Consider the following 7,452-nt stretch of genomic DNA (forward strand, 5'->3'; position numbering starts at 1 on the left):
TAATCTGGCTTCACGAAATATTTGTTCAACAAGCAGATTGAATAGGTGTGGAAAAAAGACACCCCCTTGGCACACATCGTTCCTGATTTTAAACCATACAGTGTTCCCTTGTTCTATTATGACAACAGCTTCTTGGTCTTGGTATACATTTCCTATGAGCATAATTAAGTGTTTTAGGGTTCCCATGTTAAAAATAAGAAAAGTGAGGATTAGAGAATATATGAGAGAGCTCTGATGGTGTAGCAGGTAGGGTGTTGCACTGCTAACCCAAAGGCCATGCCTCTCTGGCTGCTTGCAGCCACCCGGGGTTCCTCAGCAAAAGATAGGCTGTCTCCTCCTATGTCATTTACAGCCTTGGAAACCCAGTAGAGGGTCAGCTGTGAGTTGATTCTGACTTAATGTCAAAGAGTTTCAGTTTTTGAGAGAATTTATGATGTTATACATGAAACCTATATACCAAGACTGTGAATTAAAGGAGATGAGAACGAGGTGAAATAAAGGCTTGCTACACCAGTTTTGTCACTCAATCCTTAACCACTTTTTTTCATTTGTGTCAACTCAAGAATTTAAAAAAAAAAAATAAAGATCAAGCGACTGCTAAAATCTCCAGAAACCCAAATTCTATCTTACTTCTTACATCACACATCTAGAAACAACAGTTACTTCTTTTTTTAAATAAGTTTTTGTTTTAACTGTGATTTTTAATAAAAGTTTACAGAAAAGTTATTCATTCATTGTTGCACATTTTACCCTCCTCCGTCTTTTCCCCCTCCCCAAGATGACTTTTTCTTTAATATTCATTCATTGTTGCACTATTACCTCCCCCCTCCCCACAACTGTTACTTCTTACTCTATTTCACAAGAGAAATATGACATTGACTTTTTTAAAAGGATTTCCAATTAATGCATTTATAATGCTGTAGAATGCAAGCTGAAATCTAAGCTTTCTCTCTTCTTGTTAATTTGCTTCAACTGTAGCTAAATGTATTTTTTGTTTTATTAAGGATGTGACTTTCAATTGGTGATGATTTGATACAAGTCAAAAATAAATTTGCAGAAGAGTATAAGTAAGATATGTAACAGTAAGTTAGGGACGAGATCCCTATAAAAATCAAATTTTAGATGAAAGAGCCTCAATTAGTGCAAGTGCAAAGATACTGTTAGGGTCTTCTTAGGACAGACTTTCCCCCTCTTCTACCATGTTCAAGGCCTGATAATAATAATAATAATAAGCACAGGTAAACCCACAACCAAACAATAGCAATAGTAGTTTTTATCCCAAATGCCACCTATCAAGTAACAAAAGAAATTTATTGGAGATAATTTTTGACACATACATAGCTTCCAAGGAACTAGGCTATAAAAGGAATATAGGCATTTGACCATGTCTGTATGTGTTGCAAGGGGTGAACTAACAAAACTGCTAATTGGCCAAGCAATATCCAAGAAAAGAAGAATGCAAGTGCTCCTCTCTGCTTCGTGGGGAGCACATGCATGCACATTCATATGCACACATGCACACAATTGTGTGCATACACATGAATGTGGAACCAAAGCTTTAGTTCACCAAGCCAGCAGTACCTTGGTTATGTTGTTTTCGGTTCACATTAAAAGTCCTGCATCCCTCAAGCCATGCTTATCCAGGAGTCCACTGATGAATATTAGCAGTAATATATGTGCACATTATATTTTAAAGATGACCAAGGATGTTAGATTTATAAGGAAGACTAAATAGAATCTCTGTTCTATTCAGGTGAAAACCTTAATCAAATTTGTGGAACATTTTCAATTGAATTTGAAGGTTGGTATAAACAATTGAAGCTTAACATCAAGAAAACAAAGATTCTTACCAGTGCAGCAATTGGATGGAGAAGAGATTGAGACTGTTAACAACTTCGGGTTCCTTGGTTCCACAATCAATGCTCTTGGCACCAGCAGTCAGGAAATCAAAGGACAAATTTCTTTGAGAAAATCTGTTGTTAGGGATCCCTCCAGTGTACTGAAGAGCAACAATGTCAGTCTAGAGACTAAGGTGCACCTGATCCAACTCTAGGTCTTTACAATTGGTTGTTATGCATCAAAGAGTTGGATAATGACTAAGGAAGATAGAAGAAGAATTGATGTCTTTGAGTTGTGGTGCTGGAGAAAAGTTGAATACATCATGGACTGCAAAGAGGATAAACAGGTCTGTCTTGAAAAGCATGATATGAAGTTTCTCCTTGGAGGTAAAGATTTCAAAGCTCCATCTCACGTACTTTGGGTGTGTTTCCAGCAGGACCAGTCCTTGGATAAGGACATTATGCTTGGAAGGGTGGAGGGACAGCACAGGAGACAAAGATTCTTGTAGAGATGGATTGACTCAGAAACTGGGAAATGGAGGTAGGTGTGTCAGAAACAATGAGACTGGCTCAAGATAGAGCAGGGTTCAGAACTACTGTCCAGATGATTGCGATGAGTCTCAAATAACTCAATGGCACATAACAATAGCAAACAATAACATAAACAAATTGTCAAAGACAGAGTTTTATACTGAGATGATGAAGGAAGGGGAAATTCAGTGTAAAGAAACATTTATAGGGAGAGTCCTTGGTGTGCTTATTTCCATAAACTCTTGCATATCACAAACACTGTACTCACCATTTTATAGCATAATTATCTTTTGTCTACACCTTAACTACCATCCTTCACAAACTTCTGTCTTGGCCCATCTGTGGAGAAGTCACCTACTATCTCCATTGTGTAGCACATAATAAGAAATGAATTAGTATGTACATGGATGAATGGATGAATGAGCTGAACAGGAGTATAAACCCATATGCTAACAGTATGCTAAGAGGGAGCTCTGGTGACCTAGTGGAAAGAAGCTGCCCTACATTCCCAAAGGCACACTGTTTGAGGCCACCAGCTGCTCGGCAAAAGAAGGATGGGCAATCTCCTCTTCTGCATTTATACAACGTCTGAGAAACCACTGGAGGGTCAGCTACTGCTCGGTTCCAACTCTACATACACAACAATAGTAATGCTGAGAGGAGAGAAACAAAGGTAGATTTCTACTTTCCATTTCTATATTCTACCCAGGCTTATTTCTGCCACCAAGAAATTTTTTAGAAAATAGAGAAACACAGTTGAACAGATGGGCATTTCCCATAGGAAGACAATGAAGGGTACCAGGAAGCATCCTGCCTTATCATTGGCATCTACAAAACAGCACTTCCTTGATTTATGTTTAAATGTTGACTACTAATCCATTACACAATAGCTAGAAATTGAGGTGAAAGGGAATGGGCTAGGGAATGAGGGAATATATATAGTTAAATTCAAATTCATATCCCAAGACTTCAAAATCAAATAATCATAAAAACTTTTCTATTCATTGAGTTCTTATTTTGTGATACTCATCATGACAGTTGGAAAAAAGATTGAAACTCTCACGACTTCATCTTACTTGGATCTGTAATAAATATACTTGGTGACACCAATGAGGAGATCAGGAGACATATTGCACTAGGAAAGTCTATAGTCAGGGACCTCTTCAAATTATTGAGGAGCAATATTATCAGTTTGAGGACTAAGGTGTGCCCAATTCAGGCCATGGTCTTTTCAGTCATTTGCTATGCATCTGAGAGCTAGAAAATGAATAAAGATGACAGAAGAATTGATTTCTTTGAACTGTGGTGTTGGAAAAGAGTGCCGACTATCCCACAGACTGCCAAAAGAACAAGCAAATATGTCTCCAAGAATGTGCAGTCAGAGTGCTCCGTGGAGGCAAGATGATGAAGCTTCATCTCACACACTTTGTGCATGTTGCTGGTTGAGGCTATTCCTTGGAGAGGGACATCATGCTGATGGAGAGATGGTGAAGGAGAGGAAGATCTTCCACAAGGTGCATCGACACAGTGACTGCAGCAGTGGGCTTGAGTGTGTCAGACATTGTAAGGATGGCACAGGATGGCCAGGGTCAGATCAGGGTCCCTATGAGTCATACTCTACTTGATGGCACCTAACAACAAGTCAGAAAATAATTGCACTGCTAACTCAAAAGTGGGGGATTTGAATTCACTCCCTTTGTGGAAGAAAGTTGCATCTTTTCCCATGCAATTTACAAACGCATAGGGTCAGCTATGCATTGGTTCCCACTCAGGTACACAACAACAACCACCACCACCTTCTCTTCTGCTGAGGCTTAGTCTGCAGCGAGATGCACAGCTGGCACAAGCGCTGTGTGTCTCTGGGGGTTTGAATCCAGCAGGCTTTGCGGGAGAAAGATGGCCAAGCTCTTCCTGTAAGATTTACAGCCTTGGGAAATGGATGAAGGGCTGTTATGAGTTCTAACAGACTTATCAGTAGTGAGTTGATTTATCTTTCTGTGATACGTACCTATTGTTTACCTCATTTTATAGACAACAAAACTGAAGTTACAAGAGCACAAAAATCTTCCCTAGTGTAAGCTGGCAAGGGGCAGAGCCAGCATTGGAACACAAATATTTCGATACTGAGTTCCATACATTCAACCAAGAAACAGGGCTGCTTCTCCAGAGACTCCCAGGCACACAGGAGAGGAGCAAAGAGCAGCCACTACTGAGCCAACTTCACATGCAACCAGCTCGAAATGTTTCCTCTCTGTGTGCACATGTTAGTGAAGGACAGCTTTAAATTTTGTTTACATAAGTGAAAGCCTCCAAAAAAAAATTACTACCTAAATATCAGGAAAAGAATAAAGATGTATTTTATAACATATGTTTTCATTCTTAGCCCTGGAGACCTAATGGGAGGGAGTACATTGCTAACTGAAAGTTTGTCTTGCTGGTAGAAGGAATCCACTGGTCATTTTGAGGGAGAAAGATGCACTGTCTCCTTCTGTGTGATTTACAGCATCTGGAAAACTTGCTGCTGGAAGGTCAGTTATGACTTTGAAGGCAATGGGTTTGAGGCATTTTGAGGTTTTTTACTATTAAGATATTCCTTTTAAAATATATTCAATTTTTCTTACATAGCTCATTATTTTTTCTTTTCTGGTAGAATCCTTTTTAGATTCTGTTGTATTATTGTTTTTATTTAAGGCGCTTTAGTGACATGGTGTGTTACACATAGAGCAGCTAACCCTAATATGATTAGGTTTGATCCAGCAGCTTCCCCCCAGGAGAGAAAGTACCCACAGGAGGGGTAGTCTCTGCGTGTAAAGTCTTGGGGAAAGTCTCAGAAACCCAAGGGAGGGTTGCTCTGAGTTGGCACTGAATAGAGGAAAACAGAGTTTGGGGGTTAGGGTGGTTTTATTTTCAAGACTGACACAGCTATTGGAATGCTTTGCTTTGAAAAATCTGTTAACACTTTGGGATCACTACAACAACATAGACCTTGATTTAATTAAAAATGTTGACCTTCTATTGAAATCGGCATGAGGATGCTAAAAGCATCAAAATGAAGTCTTAACACATCTTATTATTTTGATACAAGCACACGCACACTCAGCCTCTCACCCATTTCTGTGTTCTTGTGCATTGTTTATGTTCCATTTTGTAATTTTAACATTAAATTGCTTGTAAAAACATAAACTGGTTTTTATTGCACACACAAATAGGAAAGGGAGACTCAGGGACAATATTAACACAACATTGTATCCAGTCATAATAAAAACCACAAAAGAAACATTTCATCTTCAGATTGTTGGCTTTGCTGCTAGCTACAACTTTTAAATTCATTATGCAGAGTTTTCCTAGATTTAGGAAATAATTCTTGTCTTCTGTTAGCTTTGATTTCTCCCCTTGCTCACATTCCTCAGGAACTAAATTTAGTGTGTAAGAGAGAGATAAATCTAAAGAGGATTGCTCCAACAGAATGAGAATAACTCCACATAGTATAAAGACAGAACAGGATGAACTATGAAGCCCTGGAGAGAAAAAGAAAATTCATTTTTACAAATTTTATATGCCAGTACAATTTATGAAAATTAATCATCCCCCCCAAAATGGGGAATTATTGTACATTGTGCAAAGAATAATAAAGAAAAGATTACCAATCAATCAAATCTGATTTATTGATATCATTCAATAAATGTCTATTCAGCACTTTCTAAGGGCAAATGTTGTTGTCATCATTGTGTGTTGCTGTTGTCACTGTGTGTTGTCAAATCAGAACTGACTCATAGCTGACCCTCCAGTGGGTTTTCGGGGGCTGTAAATCTCACAGTAAGAGATTGCTTACCTTTTCCCCTTGGAATAGCTGATGGATAAGACCAAATATACTCCTTAATTCTATGCGGGGCTACATGGTAAATGCAGAAAACAGGTTCCACACAAAAGCTAATTCAGTTAGTACTTCAAAGTAAAAATGTGAAGGAAAGATGTTAGAAAGTAGACATGCCAGATTTTTCTGTATGCTCATGTTCTTATATTTGCTGTTAACTTTATGGTAGTTAGTACTAACCTTATAAAAATGTACCACATTGAGACTACTAGACAGGTAGACATAGAATACCATCTTGAGGTTGGCTCAGACTGAGCCAAGCAGTGAGTTAAACGAAGTCTACAATTTTCTAGAATCCTGGAATCTCCACATTCGTACTCCTTTCTCTCAATGATACCCTCAGCACACAATTAACACTGGAGCTGTGGTGTCAGAGAAGAGTGCTGAATATCCCATGGATGGCCAAAAGAACAGTCTTGGAAAATGTATAGCCAGAGTGCTCCTTGGAGGCAAAGGTGATGAAGTTTCATCTCACATACTTTGAGCATGTTGTAAGGAGGCTGTTCCCTAGAAAGGGCCAACAAATTTATAAAAGTGGAGGGTAAGTGAAAGAAAGGAAGACCCTCAACAAGATGAATTGACACAGTGACGTCTGTAGTTGGCTCAAGTAGACCAGAAATGAGGAGAGTGGTATGCGAAAGGATAGGGTTCAGATCACAGGGTTGCTGTGAGATCTACTCAGTTTGCAGGGACCTAACAAGAACTTTCAAGTATCAATAGTAATCTTTCAAGTGCTCCACCCCTGCCTCATCTCCAGCTCCTCTCTTGGATTCTCTCTCGCTGTGTGGTGGAGAGAAGCTGACGAGGGCTCCTGGAGAAGAAGAGTAATCAATACTTACATGAGGACTGTGGCCTCCCAGCCCACTTCAATCACACTAAAGGAGAATTGAGTTACAAGAATCAGTGAATAAGATTTTGCTGCTGTGGTCTATGCATGGTTTTGATTTTGATCTGTCTATCATCTGAAAGTGCCTGGGAAGACGTGGACACTGACTGGAATTTCTCTTTACAGCAGCTGCTTGCTGTGATCCGAGTGTGGACTGTGGGCGATCCCGGCTCCGTACTTCATGAAAAGTCCTTGCTTCCCTATTGCATCTGGTTTGGATGGGAAGTGTCTGCCTAATAATTCCTTTTCTAATGCTCGTTACATCTCTAATACTCAGAGATTAAAAGCTCAACTATTCTTTAATAATGTCTTGGGGAGGATAT

This window comes from Elephantulus edwardii, unplaced genomic scaffold (assembly GCF_000299155.1).
Source record: "Elephantulus edwardii isolate Elephantulus edwardi_28Jun2011 unplaced genomic scaffold, EleEdw1.0 scaffold00020, whole genome shotgun sequence".
Classification (NCBI taxonomy): Eukaryota; Metazoa; Chordata; class Mammalia; order Macroscelidea; family Macroscelididae; genus Elephantulus; species Elephantulus edwardii.